We start from the raw sequence: 17,020 nt of genomic DNA, 5'->3' as shown, positions 1-17,020 counted from the left end.
CATAAAGAGTTCTAGACTGAGTTAAAAGTCAAATGTCTTTGGTCATTTTGAAAGCAGGGGATACAAATGAAGACATTGGAATCGTTTAAAGTGCATTACGGAATTCCACTGAATCAAGTTTAGCCCTGCTACAAGGGGAATGTTTTGACAGGTCTGTGGTCTCAGCAACCGTCTAGTCATTGAGTAAGCAGTGTTAGTTTTCATTTATCCATCAGAGCCAGATACACTGAAATAAAAATTGTTATATTTGAGGGTTATCCGTAGCCAGATTGAAATTGTGACTCTCCTCATTGTAAATCCCCATGGTTGAAATGTAAATGACGAATGGGCATGGAAAAAAAACGTCATACTGAAACGCAATGTGCCGATGTTGTACCAATAAAAAAAGTTGTACTGTAGACCGAATAAGAGGTTTTACTAATGCAAGTGCTTAAGGATGCCTCGCTACAAATAAGAGGTACAACTCCACAGATTTACAGTATATACTGCTGTAAAGTGTAAATAGATTTGGGTCAAAAGATTTGCTGAACTATCAGTGATATACAACGATGATGAGTGGTTCCATGCAGTACCCGACTTCAGCTGGGAAGACAACAGTGGCAAAAGTCAACAATATAGCAATGGCCTTGTAGAAGGCATCGCAACATAAGCATCATGTTAGCGTCCTCATCAAGCCATATGGCATTTTGAACTGGCCAGACTCAAGCTTTTGTACAAGATGTAAATCAACCAGACTATCGGGACTTTCCCCAAACATATTTTTCTTAAATGGATACATTTTCATTCAAAAGAATACTTCAACAGAATCATTCCCTGTGTATACCGTCTTCCTTTTGTGAACGTTAAGGAAAAAGAAAATACTAACAAAAAAGCCCTAAAATTATTTACAAACTTTTTTTTAACGTGAAGAGACGTCCCCAGAAATGGTGTCATCATGAGAAAAGGGTGAATAAATATTCTGTTGTGATTTGAAACGGGTGAGAAGCCCAACACGTACTGTACACGCTACATGCTAGAATACAGGCAATTGTTCCTCAGCAAAAGACAAGAAAAGAAAAAGAACATTTATCCTTGTTTTCGTGACTATAAAAATACCTAGACTCTACAAGAAGGGTAGAAAAAAACTTTACATGTACACATCATTTACATCCAAGGCCATGTTCCATGGAATGGCAGGTGAAGAATAGTAGTAGTAGTGACATACATAGCAGGAGTTCGAGGTGAATAGGGTGAAAAGACAGCTGTCGTTTCGTTTGATTTGAGTCTATCGTCATTGTGTTGATGCACCATTCTGCCTGGTCCCCTCTTGCAAAGGACAAACTACCTGTCCACCACAGACAGGGAGACCAAGTGTGACACCGCAAAAGTTGTCCGGTATCCAACTCGGACTAGAATATCCGATTTCGAGGTGAGACAGAGGTGTCCATAAATGTCTACAAAGAGCCGGTAGCAGTGATTGAGTATGTATTCAGTCTGCCGTGAGTCCTTGCTGTATTCCAGAACCACAGAGGAACAAGTACATGTAGCTTTTGTTGAGGGGGGAAAAGATCAGCATCGTTTTTCGATCTGCCCTCCAGCAATGTCCACCGTTGTTTTGCAACATTATTGCTCGCTAAATCTTAAGTGTCTCTTCAATGTATGTATCATCCTTTTAGGTCCGCCGTGGAACAAGAGGCTGGCCTCTTGAAACTCTCCCTCAAGCCAGTAGATGAACTCCCCAATTGTAAGGAGAAGAGTTGAGAATTTAGCAAAATATTCGGACACAGCCTGAGCATACTGTATGTCTCAACAGCTCTTGAATGTCCTCTGTGCTATATGGCATTCTGGTTAGTGTGATTTGGTTTTGCTCATCTGTAAATGTGCGTGAGAGTTCGGCAAGCTAAAGTTCGTCAGTTGATGACTGTGCCTCTAGCAACAAGAGTCCCTGTACTCATTGAATCATTCGCGTATTCGCTGTCAGGCAGAAACCTCCACTTTTTTAAAATAAATTAATTACCTAACCCATCTATAAGCTCACAAAGTGCCACATCGCGAGCTTGTAGATCTGCTGTTTTAGTCTATAATAATTCATGCACAAAATAGCGATGCCATGTTCAAATAGGTCATGTCCGTCTGTGGGTTTCGCAAATATCTCAGAGCTTGTGATCAAATAAGAACTACATTGTATCCATTGGAACACAGAACTACATTGTATCCATTGGAACACAGGTTCTTTTTTAGTCCATTTCCTAAAAAGTAAGAGTTTTGGACATGGTTTTGGTTTTGCCCGACAGCGACGATATTCATATATGCACTAAGCATCTTCAATGTAGGATTTAATCCTTCACAATAAACCGCTCCCCCCCCCCCCCCCCCTATTTTGACAAAGAAAATACATTTTCTGTAATCAAAACAAAATTGAGTGCAAAAAGTAATTGAGTTACTTCATATACGACATGTCAAATACCAGCATTCTCAGTCTCGAAAACATTTTCACCGACAATATAGCAAAAATGTTTGGTAACCCGGATTAGCTGGCTCCCTAGAACTTTCACTCATCAAGAGACCAGAGATCAGGTGAGCCCAACAGAGAAAAAGAGAGACTCCAATTTGCAGATCACTCTGCAGTTTCCCTTTAGGCTTAATTGAAATGTCAGCAACGTGTACAAAGTACAAGCATCAGTATTATCATTACTTTGTCAGTTATACATCACAAGTTCCTTACTGTACGCCAGCTTTGGAAGTTTTACGACCGTTAGTCCGTGATGGGAAACGTCGCTCTTTAAACACGAGGTTTCCAAGCCCACCTGAACTCTGAGACCCTGTTTCATCGTAAAAACAAATGGAGATGCAGCAAATAATAGGCCTGAGAGGTCCTCGCATGGAGACATTGAGGCTCACAACAATAGAATGTGTCAATCCATTTTCAAAACCTTTAAGCAAAACTAAACAAAATGGGAATGTAAAATACTTCACACACACGCACACAAACACGCACTAAACAAACCCTCAGGGCATTTCTCATGCTCCGCCCCGCGAAATGTCCCTCACTAGGTTGCCTGGAAAGATCGTCCAATTAGGTCTAAAAGACAGGCCACACCGCAAACGCTGACTGGTAAATGACCAGTGGTGGACAGTAACTAAGTATATTTACTTGAGTACTGTACTTAAGTACATTCTTTTATAATTTTGTGCAAGCACGACTTTCACGCCACTACATCGCCAAGACAAAATATTGTACTTTTGACTCCACTACGCTTCTAGGGAGGGGAAAAGTACTTCATGAATTAAACACTTAAGCCCTATTTCAAACCTAGTGAAAATAGCACATCTACAAGCTTACAACATGTCGCACGGCGACCTGTTCATGAATTTCATTTTACTTTATTTAAATGTTTTTTTTAAAATTATTTTTAAATGTTAAAAATTTCGATACAGCAATGCATTAATGTTAAAAAATAAAATGTACTTTGTAACTTGTACTTAAGAGCATTTACTTGGTATATACTTTGTCCACCACTGTAGATAACACAGCAAACTTCAAACGTGTTTAAGAGAGCCACCGGACAATTCAGAAAAGCCCGGTAGCTCCCCCTGGCTGCCTCCTCATGAACAGCGCTTCATACGGCTTAAACACACGATGTGTGGACAACACGATTCAGCAAGACTCAGGAGAACACGCCCTAACATGCTGGTCGATGTATGTACGACCAGTTGGGTACTCACATGGCATTTAGCTTTAAGGCTTTTCGGGTATCATTGTCTAAATTCCATGTAAGCCAAGCCTCCAGATGTTTTGTCTCTTTGGAAAGGGCGGGGAGGTTTCTGCATCTCGCGATGTAAATTCTCATGGAACATCATCCATACCTTCATAACGCGGGTCCCTCTACCCAAATACATGGAAGTCACCAGAACCCATTGGAATTAAGGAGGGAGAACATGCACGCACACACAAATATGCTCATATTCAAGGGATGTTTAACCAAAATAGCTTATTCATAGACAGCCATGGACAGTGCCAAAAACTAGATAGTTCTTTTGAATCTTCAATTGGAATTGGGAAGAGTGCTTTCTTTTTGTTCCAACTTCAACGTAGGCAAGACCTTTCACGAGGGCGTCTTATTTGACCTCCAGGATAGCGGGGTTGCACTCCATGATGGCCACGATGATTTTGTCGATATAGTCCTGGAGCCTGTAGTTGATTTCTTCTTGCTTGTGGACAGCCTCCATCAACTGGAAACAGAGTTGGCATGTGTCAGTCGACATAACAATAACGATACATGTTGAATAAGAAATAACATGCCACAGTATAACATAGTGGTTCTTAAGAGCGGGGTCCGGTGACCCGCAGGGGTCCTTGAAATCATCTAAATCAGTTTAACAACTTTAACCCTATACCAGGGTTCCCCAATAGGCGGCCCGCGGGCCATTTGCGGCCCGCGGGGGGCTACTGTCTGGCCCACACCAACCCCAGTAATAATGGTGCTATAAGAGCAGCAACAACACTAGTATATCGTCGTTGTCGGGTGGAAATCTCGTATCTCCAAATGTGTACGTTCTTTCGCAAATCATACAAGGCCGTCGCACAAAAGTAGTGAAAACAGCCGATCTACAAGCACACAACGCCTCGCGGGTGCGAGGCGTTGTGTGCTTGTAGATCGGCTGTTTTCACTAGTTTAAATAATTTTTTAAATGAGAAATGCAAAACGAATGGTCATGGACATACAAGATTTTCACCCGACAACGATGAAATCTGAACTGTCGCAGTCGCTGGAGTAGCGGGAACGCCGCCGTCGCCCCCTGCAATGTTGTGGCCCTCGGCTTGGTACCCTAGACATAATTCGGCCCTTGGGGAAAACTAATTGGGGAACCCTGCCCTATACCATAACATGTCTAACGTTTTTGAAACATTATAAATCTTGTACTGGGGTCCCTGGCACAAAAGAGAAAAATGATATTAATTTGGGGGTCCTTGACATGAAAAGGTTTGAGAACTACTGGTATAACACACTGATCTACAACTCCAATTTTGAGAATTCATGTTCGTATCGCGTCTCTCCTGTGGACGCCATCACATGCGAGCCTATACCAGGGTTCCCACACATTTTTACCAAATCATTTCCAAAAACTTAAAACTTTTCCAGAATATTTAACCCAATTTCCAGGACTATATAACAATAATTCAGCTCAATAACAAGTTGCTTACTCCTATGCGCAGTGCCCAAAGACAGGCAGTGTATGCCAGTGGTTCTCAACCTTTTCAGGCAGTGACCCCCGAAATAATCATATTTTAACTGGGGACCCCGGCACCCTGACAAGCACAAAGAGTTGAGGAATTTTGTATAACACGTTTCTATTGTGAAAATAGCAGAACAATTTCTGCCTCTAATATTTGACAATTTGGCCAATGTTTAATTTGTCATTTCAGAGGTATTAACAAAATCAATAACCAAAGACAATGCATAGCTATTTGTTCCAGGACCTTCCAGGACCCTTTTGATCAATTCCAAAACTTTTCCAGTACTGGAAAAATATTTTTCTAATTTCAAAATATTTCCAGGAATTTCATGACCGTGGGAACCCGGCTACACTCATGTCAAACTGACCTCTCCCCGAGACACAGAGCTGATCTCGGCCGCCAGGGAGTCGGAGAAGGAGGACGACATCAGGTTCTTGGCTCCCTGGATGCTCAGGTTGATGATCTGGCCGTTGAGCTCGTCATTCTGCTCCTTCAGACTGCGGTTGTCCTGCGGGGAGTCATCACATTATCATCATCATCACATAGGGCTGTCACAATTATTACATAATCGTCTAATCGTGATTATTTGACATTATCGCAATTATTTTGTCATAATCGTCATAATCGTGAATGTTGAAAAATGTCCGAAATAGTGGAAATAGCAGATCTACAAGCTTGCGACGCGTTGTGAGCTTGTAGATCGGCTATTTCCACTATCAATGTTATTTTTTAAGTAGTAAGTTGTCAAATATGTCAGTAATGTATTTGTGTATTTAGGTTATGTGTCATATCTACCATATGCAACTTCAAAGCCTAAAAGCCAAACAGAAATGTAATTATCAACGACAAAAACACAATTAAATCGTTAATCGCCAATTATTTGAGTGACAATTAATGGTCATGTAAAATGTCATATGGTGACAGCCCTAACATCCTCATATACAGTAATACAATAAGTAGTTGTTTGGTGTTTTATCAGTCTACAGTTAGACTGACGACAGGTCCTTGGTTTACCTACGATCCTAGATTACAATTTCTATGCATTTGATTGCGACCGTCAGGTCGCAGTCACTATCAAAACCTCCACCAGCTGTTAGTCGGTCAGTCGGTCTGTCTGTCAGTCACGTCACACTTTTCCCCTACTCATATCTCTGCCACCGTTGCCCCTATCCATGCCAAACTTTGCACACACACACTCCTTGGCTGCCAAACCACAACCTCATTTCTCACATGGCCCTCTTCTAGCGCCATCATGAGGCCAATTCTTGCAAATGCTCTTACAGATTTTGCCCTAAAATCATGCAAAGTGGTGTATACATGTGACCTGACGGTCGATTAGGGAGTCTTACTGGTGTATCACCTTGTGCTCATTGTAAGACACTCTGGATTAAGTCTCTACAGCGCTGACACTTGTTACATATTTGTTAGTCAACAGGCATTTTCCTTTTCTCATGTGTTGTTGTTGTTAGTGACAGAGTTGAATAAAACACCACATATGAACTAGGTGCAAGCAGACGTCTACTGCAGTGGTTCTCAACCTGTAGGTCGGGACCCCCCTGTGGGTCCCCAAATTATGAAACATTGTTTTCTCACTTAACAGTAAACAAACCGACATAACGTTTAAGTGTATAGAGGGTATCTACACATTTCTAAAGTGACAATATAAGGACTTTTTAATACCTCTAAAATGACATTGGCCAAATTGTCAAATATTAGAGGCAGAAATTGTGAAAATAGCTGATCTACATGCTCACAACGCCTCGCGTTGCGAGGCGTTGTGAGCATGTAGATCAGCTATTTTCACAATAGAACCCTGTTATACAAAATGTACTTCCTCAACTCTTGGGTCCCCAGCTAAAATATGATTCTTTTGGGGGTCACAGCCTGAAAAGGCTGAGAACCACTGGTCTACTGAGAGTTGAAGCAGCCTCTGTGTTAGAGCAGTGGTTCTCAAAGTGGATTCCAGGGACTCTGTTGGTTCCTTTAGGATGGTCTAAATTGACCCATACAATTCTGTAACTCTGATAAGTGTACAAATGGAACCAAATGAACCCTAAAAGGTTGATTTGGTTCCATTTGTACAGAGTTAAGGGAAATACCGTGACATTTGAAAGTTTGAGAAACACTGTGCTTGAGTACCTGTTTGAGACGCTTGATCTCCTGCTCTAGTTCAGCCTCCCGGGTGCGGGTCTGGTACTCCTGTAGTCCCGCACTGGGAGAGCGCCCCCTCCTGGTCTCCGCCTCCAGCTTGTACAGCTGTAGATGCTCCAACTGCTTGCGGAGGTCCTCGATGAGCTGGTGGGTGGTGGGAGAAACATCAATAAGTGAAGTCACTTAGGCCTAGAATTATTGAATGCTTTAAACAGTGAAAAATAGCAGATATACAAGCTCACAGCGCGGCACCGAGTGCCGCGCTGTGAGCTTGTAGATCTGCTATTTTTGAAAAAGTCGTGAAAATGTGTGCAAATCTTTGAACGTATGCATTTTCAAAGCAAACGTTTGTAACTCAAATTTTGCTTCTGGGTGGTCCCTGGAACTAGATATTTTGAGATGGGGTCCGTGGCCAAATACTTATCATTTTGGGGGTCCTTCACATGAAAAGGTTCGAGAACCACTGACATAGTAGTCTCTCAAGAACAGACTAGCTGAGCTCCAGCTAAGTGAAAAGGACCTTTTCTTTGATGATGGTTAGCCAGATTGCTGACATAGAAACATTGGTTTTTCAAAAAATCTTAGAAGGATTCAAAAGACAGAATCAGGTCAAAATTCTAATTTTCAAGATTTTTCAAAAATAGCAGATCTACAAGCTCGCAGCGCGGCACTCTTGTATATCTGCTATTTTTCAATAGTTAAAGAATAAAATAATGATAGACAATAATGTGTACCCGTTCTGAATGGGTTAAAGCAATGCATAAAGGAGATTGTTTGTCTAAACCAGTGTGGTCCAGGGACCACCAGTGGTCCTTGAGGGGGTTCCAGGTGGGCCCCAGCTAAATGATGGTGAGTTGGTAACCAAATGGACCCTTTAAGATCTTTAAAGTATTGTTAAACATCTGCATTACTTAATTTATGCGAGTCTACACAATTAGCCAGTAGCTATGCCCCTCCCAAAAAGCTTTTGTCCAATGCTAGCTTAGAATAACTTCCTGCTTGCCAAGGTTTGCCTTGGCAACAGCCTTGGCAAGCTGCCGGTTGCTAAGCTAGCATTGGACAAAAGCTTTTAGGGGAGGGCCATAGCTACTGGCTAATTACAGAATGTAGAAATAATATATATATACAGTATTTTGATTAACGTTTTGCCTGTTCTCTCTTCTATGGTACCAACATCAATACAGCATGGAATTGTGAACAAAATCTTATCCAACGATAAAGAAATATTAAATGTTTTGGATCTGAGAGGCTAAATGTCATCAAATGGTGGTCCGTGGCTCAAATTCAGAATACGGTAAATAATGAACCAAAACAATAATGACCAAAAAGCTTGGTTCAGAAGAACACAGATATGAATTAAGCACTACGATATTGCACAGCATTGTTCAGTCTCATTTATCATTGGCAACACCTGTGAAGGAAACAAGGAAGCAGCCCAATGTCTTTCTAATAATAACTGCTGTCTCGTTTCATACACAGGGTGTTCTGGTACCAGAGATATCAAAAGTTCCCGGCCCTCTCACCTCCTGGGTGAAATCAAAATACTAAAATCGTTAAAACAATATAAAGCAATAAATGAAAACGTTTTAAACACTCAACTTTTCTTTTCTCGAATTACAATCTAAAATATGACCCCTTGTTGTAAGCCACTAAAACCCTCTATTCCACTGGTTCCCATGCTAACACTGGGTCGGGAACCATTGACACATTTTTTATGGGTCCCTTTAAAAAAAATATCCCCAAAAAAATCTAAACTTTTCGTGAATTAAACCATTCAACCATTTCATGAAGAAATACAAGAAAAATCTAAGAAATTCCATAAATCAGAAAACAAATGTTTTATAGATAGTGAAAATAGACGGTCTACAAGCTCACGACGCAGCTTGCTCGCTTACTTATCTAAAAATAATAAAAGTAAATGTACTTTTCTTTTTCACTTTTATTTGCTACTCTTCTTTCTTTTCTTTATATCATTTTTATCCCACGGTTTTGCAACCCATTTTCTCACCCAGTGCCAACTAACCTAACCTGTAGTCCTGGTTTCTGCTCTCCCCCTGCCGCACCATGGGGAATTGGGGAGCACCTGGCTGGCTAGGGGGAGGTAGTACAGAAACCAGGACTACTGCATGTTTTTGTGAGGGCATCTACCCTAGGAGACACGGGGAGAACATGCAAACTCCACACAGAAAGGTGCTACTCTTCTTTCTTGTTTGCGTGTGAATTAGTGTTGTCAAAAATATCGATTTATCCAAAAGTATCGATTTTTAATATAGTATTGATTTTCAATATGACTTTTCCATAGTTTCAATAATATCGATAATATCGATATTATCGATAATATCGATAATATTGATCAGTTTTTACATCTCTCGTTGGTTTACACGAACATTAATTTTATGTGTCCTTCCTTCTTTGGCTTATTCCTAGTTATTTTAAAGGCCTATTTGTACTTAGAATGTGAAAAAATCAAAGGCAGGCCTTTAAAAAGTGCACTACAATCTACCTCAAGAAGTTCTGTATTTTTCTTTAAATAAAAAAAAACATTTTTGCACTGAAATCGCTTTGGTTGCGTGGTATCGAAAATGGTATACGATATTTTGAAATGTTTCAAAATATCGTATTGAAGTTAGAAATCCAGTATCGTGATAAGCCTACTGTGAATAATACTATTTTGACAGAGGACTCGGCCCTCTCACCTCCTGGGTGGACTCCTTCTCTTTCTGGCTCTGGTGGCGTTCGTGGCTCAGCTTGTCGGCCATCTTCCTGCGCGCCTCCATCTCCTCGTTCAGCCTGTCCGTCATGTCCTCCGTCTCATCCTGGAGCTTCCTCTTCTCCTGGTCCATGAAAAAACACAAAAACAAGGACGCAAGTGTGAATGGGGGGAGGGAGGGAGGGTTCGGAAGATAGTCAACGCCAGAGTCGTCTAATCAGAGAGTCCTGCCACTGCGGGGTCAGAAACAGCGCTGGTCACGTGGTTCATTGTCACTTTACACCTCATAGACTTCAATGCATTTTGTAAACTTCCGGTTCGCTGTTTGTCACTATACGCCAATAGATGTGTGCGTAGAAGACCTGGCCCCATGAAGTGAACGGGAGTGACGCAACTCTCCGTAGGTAGAAGGCTCTGGACAACGCCAGAGCAGTGTAAGCAGAGTGACGACACACACTTTGAACTCGCCGCAGACCGGAAGTGGCTTCGCATGGAGCCCGTCTCATTCCTCGCGAGCCTCTGCCACGTCCGCCCCCCATTCTAGCCGAGGCATTTTCACTCGCTGGAAGTAGACCAAACCACGTCTTTTTCACCATTTTAACGCATTCACGGGCCTCTCGAAGGTAGATGACATTATTAAAAGGGTGAAAAAGACGTGATTTAGTCTACTTACCAGCGAGTGAAAATGAATGGGGGGGCGGACGGGGCAGAGACTCGCTAGGAATGACAGGCTCCATGCGTGCATGTGTGCGCATGCGTAAGCTAGGCTAAGTTAGCTTCCCACCATAGAGTGAATAGGCTTTCCACGTTTACTATGGGAGTCGACGGAAGTGTCGTAACTCTCCGTTTCTAGGGCTCTGGTCAACGCACAAAATGGAAGGGGAAGGAGCGAGGTTGTTAACCCTAGAATTATTGGATGCTTTAACTATTGAAAAATAGCAGATATACAAGCTCACAGCGCGGCACCGAGTGCCGCGCTGTGAGCTTGTATATCTGCTATTTTTGAAAAGTCGTGAAAACTGTGTGCAAATCTTTGAATATATGTATTTTCAAAGCGAACGTTTGTAACTCAAATTTTGCTTCTGGGTGGTCGCTGGAACTAAATATTTTGTGATGGGGGTCCGTGGCCAAATACATATCAGTTTGGGGGTCCTTCACATGAAAAAGTTTGAGAACCACTGATTTAGTAGTCTCTCAAGAACAGACTAACTGAGCTCCATTTAAGTGAAAAGGACCTTTTCTTTGACGGTGGCTGGCCAGATTGCTGACATAGAAACATAGGTTTTTCAAAAAAACCTTAGAAGGATTCAAAAGACACTTATAGAATCGGGTCAAAATTCAAATTTTCAACATTTTTCAAAAATAGCAGATCTACAAGCTTGCAGCGCGGCACTCGGTGCCGCGCTGTGAGCTTGTATATCTGTTATTTTTCAATAGTTAAAGCATAAAATAATAATACACTATAATGTGTACCCGTTCTGAATGGGTACTTTGTCAACTAAAACTATGACGAAAAACCTTCGTCAACTACCTTTTTTCACTGACAAATATTGAATTCAAGCTAAATTAACTCACTGAACGCCATAAACGTCTTATACGTCTTTGGACCTCGGTGCCATAAACGTCTTTTACGTCTTTTTAATTAATCAAAAGTTTTATCATTTTTTCATAATTGTAATTTCAAAAAAATCGCTCTAGAAGTTGGCCATATGCCTCCGTGACCTGAGCGATACGGCCGATTTGACTGTAGCACCAGTGTAACACAGTCCGGCGGAAAATCGGTATAGCCGAAGATTGGTTCCGGCCGTTTAAATGTTATCTAAAACGTTCGTTTATACACTTTCCCGTGCATCCCTGACGAACTATAAGTACTCAAAAAACGCAGAAAATTCTCAGGATTCCAGCGGTGCCATCCATTCTTCTCTACCTATCCTTGATCGCGATCGCCAGGGTTCCGAAGTGTTATAGCATGCTAGCTAAAAGGCCTGGCCAAAATGTAAACAACAGGCCCAAACCAAAAAAAAGATGGACGTCTTCTTCCTTCTTCTGTTAGTTGATCAGATAGTAGGAGACCACCCTCTGGTGGTTTTCAAATGGTATTGCACTCCAGATTGCACACAGGGCCCATCACAGCACACACATATGATGATGATCAAGACATCTTACACATGTTCTATTGAAGCCCAAATCTAATGATAGGATATATATATATAAATATACATGTTTTCCTTTGTAAGAGGGGTAGTGTGGCTTTCGATAGAAGCATAGATTTATATATGTAATTTAAGTACAAAATATGATTTTGGCCCCCATAAAAAGGCAAAATAAAGGCAAAATTAAGCAAAATGGCTGGCACCAGTTTTGTAGATTTTGAATAAAGGGTGGCATTCACTGAGTTAAGTGAAGCTATGATGACTAAAACCATAACAAACAAATCGTCAACAAATAGAAACTAGACTAAAGTGGAAGGATTAGTGGAAAAGAGATCCAGTAGAACTAAGACAAATAGTTTTGTGCTCGGGTGTCGCACTCTGGAAATCGATCTACAAAGCTCACAATGTTCACGCTGTGCGCTTGAATCAGCTAAATCAGCTGTATATTTAGTCAACTAAAACTAGACTAAAACCATTTCAAAATGACTAAAACATGACTAAAGCTAAATGGAACTTCATTCAAAAGACTATGGGTGAAACTAAATCAAAAGTAACACTGGTGAGGGGAGAGGGTAAAATAGAGTGAATAGATCAGTGGTTCTCAAACAGATGATTAGCTTAATGTCCTTTTTATAAAATAGGGTATCTGCACATTTATAAAGTGACAATTTAAGGACTTTTAAGACCGTTTTAATACCAAACTGTCAAAGAGGCAAACATTGTGAAAATAGCAGATCTACATGCTATTTTCACTATATTTATCTGTGGAACCGATTCCCATTAAATGTAATACCTACAATTCCAAGTGCTTGTCAGGGTGGGGGTCCCCTGTTCAAATATGTTTATTTTGCGGGTCACGGCCTAAAAGGGTTTGAGAACCCCTGAAATAGCTGGATAGCAGCAGGAGAAGAGATGAGAGGCATGAGAGGAGCAGGATCCTTACCTCCTCTAGTCTCTCGATGTTGGCTCGTAGACAGGGAACACAGGACCTCAGCTCACTGTTCTCCTCGTCCAGCTGCTGCAGCCTGGCCAACGTAGAGAACACCAGCCCGGTTAAAGGACAACAGGGGTTCATATTTTAGAGAGTCATTAGAGAAAAGAAAACATGAGTGTTAAAATGTTTTCTTCTTCTTTCTATCGTTTTAGTGATTTTGACGATGTTGATTTGCATGCATGCCCCCAGGTTGCATGTGGCTAAATATCTCTTCAGACACAATAAGCCCATTCCCAAGATGCACCGCAATCTTTCATGGGCAGATGAGACTTATGGGGGCTGGTGTAAACAGTAACAAAGAAATTGCCGACTTATTGTGTCTAAAAAGTATTTAGCCACTTGTCTGCATGGGATGGGCATGCAAACACTGGGTCGGGAACCATTGACACATTTTTATGGCTTATGGGTCCCTTTATTTTTGGTTTCCTACGTTTTGCTTTTAATTATTATTTCAAAACATTAGGAAAAATATCCCCAAAAAATCTAAACTTTTCGTGAATTAATCAAATTCAACCATTTCATGAAGAAATACAAGAAAAATCTAAGAAGTTCCATAAAATTAAAATAAATCGTGAAAATAGACGCTCTACAAGCCCACAACGCGGCTTGCTCGCTTTCTTTTCTAAAAATAATAATAGTAAATTGACTTTTTTTCCCACTTTTATTTGCTACTCTTCTTTCTTGTTTGCATGTGAATAATATATTTTGACAGAGGACTTGGTCTGTCCTGCTTGGTCCAGGTAAAACACACTTTTGTAAATAGTTGATGCATTCAAATGCGGCATGTATCCCCAAAAACAAATATGTGGATAAAAATGGTAATAAGTGCTTTGAAAACGGACACTATTTGTGTCAGGTGGGTCTATGATGGACCCAACAACACAATAGTGGTGGTCCCCAGGGTTGCTCGTAGTCAGGATGGTGGTCCCTGGGTCAAAACTGTTGAAAACCCCTGTTCTAGTGAAATAAATCCAATTTAATTATTGAATGCTTTAACCAGTGAAAAATAGCAGATATACAAGCTCACAGCGCGGCACCGAGTGCCGCGCTGCGAGCTTGTAGATCTGCTATTTTTGAAAAAGTCGTGAAAATTTGTGCAAATCTTTGACTATTATGTATTTTCAAAGCGAATGTTTGTAACTCAAATGTTGCTTCTGGGTGGTCCCTGGAACTAGATATTTTGAGATGCGGGTGCGTGGCCAAATAAATATCATTTTGGGGGTCCTTCACAAAAAAAGGTTTGAGAACCACTGACATAGTAGTCTCTCAAGAACAGACTAACTGAGCTCCAGTTAATTAGTGGTCTGCACCAGAGGGTGGCAGTATAGAGCCACAGTGCTGCTGACAACCTGGAGGTTCACTATGTCACTGGGCTGTATGATTACCAACTCTACACCAAAACATGGATCATTATTCAAGGTCACTCCACCCCTCGCCAGCATGTATCCCTGCAGTGGTGTAAAGTTACTAAAGTACATTTAAAAAGTACTATACTTAAAGGATTACTTCACCACTTTTCAACCTATCTTCATATAATAGGTCCTCACTAATGTTCATAATAAAATTGCAAAAAAATAAAAATAAAAAATAAATCTACTCTGTACAAGAGTCTTAGGAGAGCTGTGGGAGGTTCAGAAATCCATAGTCTTGTGACATCATCAATGGGGAATCCAAGCTAATAGAAAATGCAGGCTTTCTATTCCTGAAAAGTTGCAATGTTAAAGTGGAAGCTATTGTTCTCGTGATAATACAAATCTAAAATATTCTTTTCAAAAATATTGTTTAAAAAAAAAAATACGATAATTTCACAATAATGTCGCAATTTTATTATGACCATTAAGTGAGGACCTATTATATGAAGATAGGTTGAAAAGTGGCAAAGTCCTCCTTTAAGTACAATTCTGAGGTATTTTTTTACTTTACTTGAGTATTTCCAATACTTTGACTTCTACTCCACTACATCTCAGATTCAAATATTGTATTAATATACATAGATCAGCTATTTTCAAAAGACTTTTACATTTGAAAACTTGAAATAGGAACAATGGGAATGTAACAAGCTGATTTGTGTGGAAATACCATTTTTATATTCACAGGTTTATATACATTTTCGTGTCTTTAGCTTTAGTGCTAGCCTAGTCCTAGTGCGAGCAAAGGAAGTTGCTTTCTGTGGGCTGCGAGTGTGACCCTGCGGGCGATGGGAAGAGACAGGGGCGTCACAAGGGGTAGGAAAGTGGGACTGAGTTACTGGGGCCCAAGGTGGAGGGGCCCTAATAACTTTATCTATTGAAAAATAGCAGATATACAAGCTCGCAGCGCGGCACTCGGTGCCGCGCTGTGAGCTTGTATATCTGCTATTTTTTTTCTTCTCTGAGGCAGTGTTGCCAACCTAGAGGATTTGTCGCTAGATTTAGCTACTTTCCAGACCCCACTAGAGACTTAATTTGTGAAAAGCTTCTAGAGACAAATCTGGCTACTTTTTCTGCTGATTTGGAGACAGATATTGTTTATAGGAGCCATAGATAAAACCCTATTTTTCCTTCCTTTTCCCTCTCTCAGCCTCCATTTGCTGCTTGCCTTCTCCTCAGTGACACACAAACGTGCACGCCGCATCTCTTTCTCTCTCTACTGGTACTGCCGGCGTGCAAAAAAATACAAAAACTCGAATTATTACCCTAGAAACGTGCACGCGCATCTGTTCACGTGCACGCGCTTTTGTGTGCACGTGCGCGCAGCGCGCGTGCACCCCACCCCTAGCGACTTCTAGCTACTTCTGGGAGAGCCACTAGCTACTTCCGTTACTGGGGAGTTGGCAACACTGCTCTGAGGTGGTACTTGGTGTAAAAGGGTTGAGAACCACTGGCTTAGTTAATTTAGAATATTATAACTAAATACAATCTTTGTGACAAAACATTACAGCATTATTTTCATTCCTCTCACCCTCAGTCTGGTTCTGCCTGTTCCTCACGCTGCTTCTGTTTGAAGTTCATGACACCATGGTGCATCACCTCCTCTCCTCTCCTCTCCTCACGAGGCACGTTGACCCACGTCTTGTGTCCAAATGTACACAGCGTCGTCTCATGTTGTCCCAAGTTGTTTAAAGAGCAATTGAACAGAGCAATGTGACATCTATGTATATACATCCCTTGACATAGTTTGAAGCAACACTCAACTCATGCGTCTGCTCCTAGGTAAACAGAGAAGGAGAGAGAACACTTCCTGGTCAGGTGATTGGGGAGAGCCAAGGAGAATGTATCCCATGGGCTGGGGGGCCATGGCTGGCTTGATTGGTTACGTGGTTTGGGTTTCCTAGTGTAGCTGCCATGGCAGCTAGTGTCAATTAAGGGAGATAGGTTCTGTGTGTCAGAGAAAGCAAAGATGGGCCACCGGCCTGCGGCCGGCGGCCCATCTTTGCTTTCTCTGACACATGTTGATGATGATGATGATGATGATGATGATGATGATGATGATGATGATGAAGATGAAGATGATGACGACATTATGAATGAACCAACCCCGGATTGGAAGTTAGGAGGATAAAAGGAGGAAACGGCTTGTCTTTTGTGTGGTGAAATGGACTTGTAAATAAACCATTTGAATTACATGTAGCTGCAAATAAATGTAAAAAATAGAGGAAAAAGAGTGGGAAAAAAAACACGATTCTGTCCCTTTAGCATATTAAAAAAACATAGCATATTAAACATAGCATATTAATCTGTATAGGTTATTCTATTCCAACAGATTAATTGCGACCGTAGGTCGCATTTACTATCAAAACCTCCACAAAGTGTAAG

At 41.1% G+C, this 17,020-nt stretch overlaps 1 long non-coding RNA gene across 1 annotated transcript; it reads right to left on the bottom strand.

Annotated features, from left to right (window-relative positions):
• Positions 1–3,491: 3,491 nt before the first annotated feature.
• LOC308302769 lies at positions 3,492–7,439 on the bottom strand. The gene is made up of 3 exons (XR_013962962.1): positions 7,358–7,439; positions 5,586–5,726; positions 3,492–4,212 (listed from the first exon to the last, which is right to left on the bottom strand). It is a non-coding gene; the product is annotated as an uncharacterized lncRNA (long non-coding RNA).
• Positions 7,440–17,020: the final 9,581 nt, after the last annotated feature.

Source organism: Nannobrachium achirus, assembly GCF_963921795.1.
Source record: "Nannobrachium achirus genome assembly, chromosome: 18".
Taxonomy (NCBI): Eukaryota; Metazoa; Chordata; class Actinopteri; order Myctophiformes; family Myctophidae; genus Nannobrachium; species Nannobrachium achirus.
The sequence above is the reverse complement of the archived record's forward strand: the minus strand, read 5'-3'. Positions and strand labels throughout refer to the sequence as shown.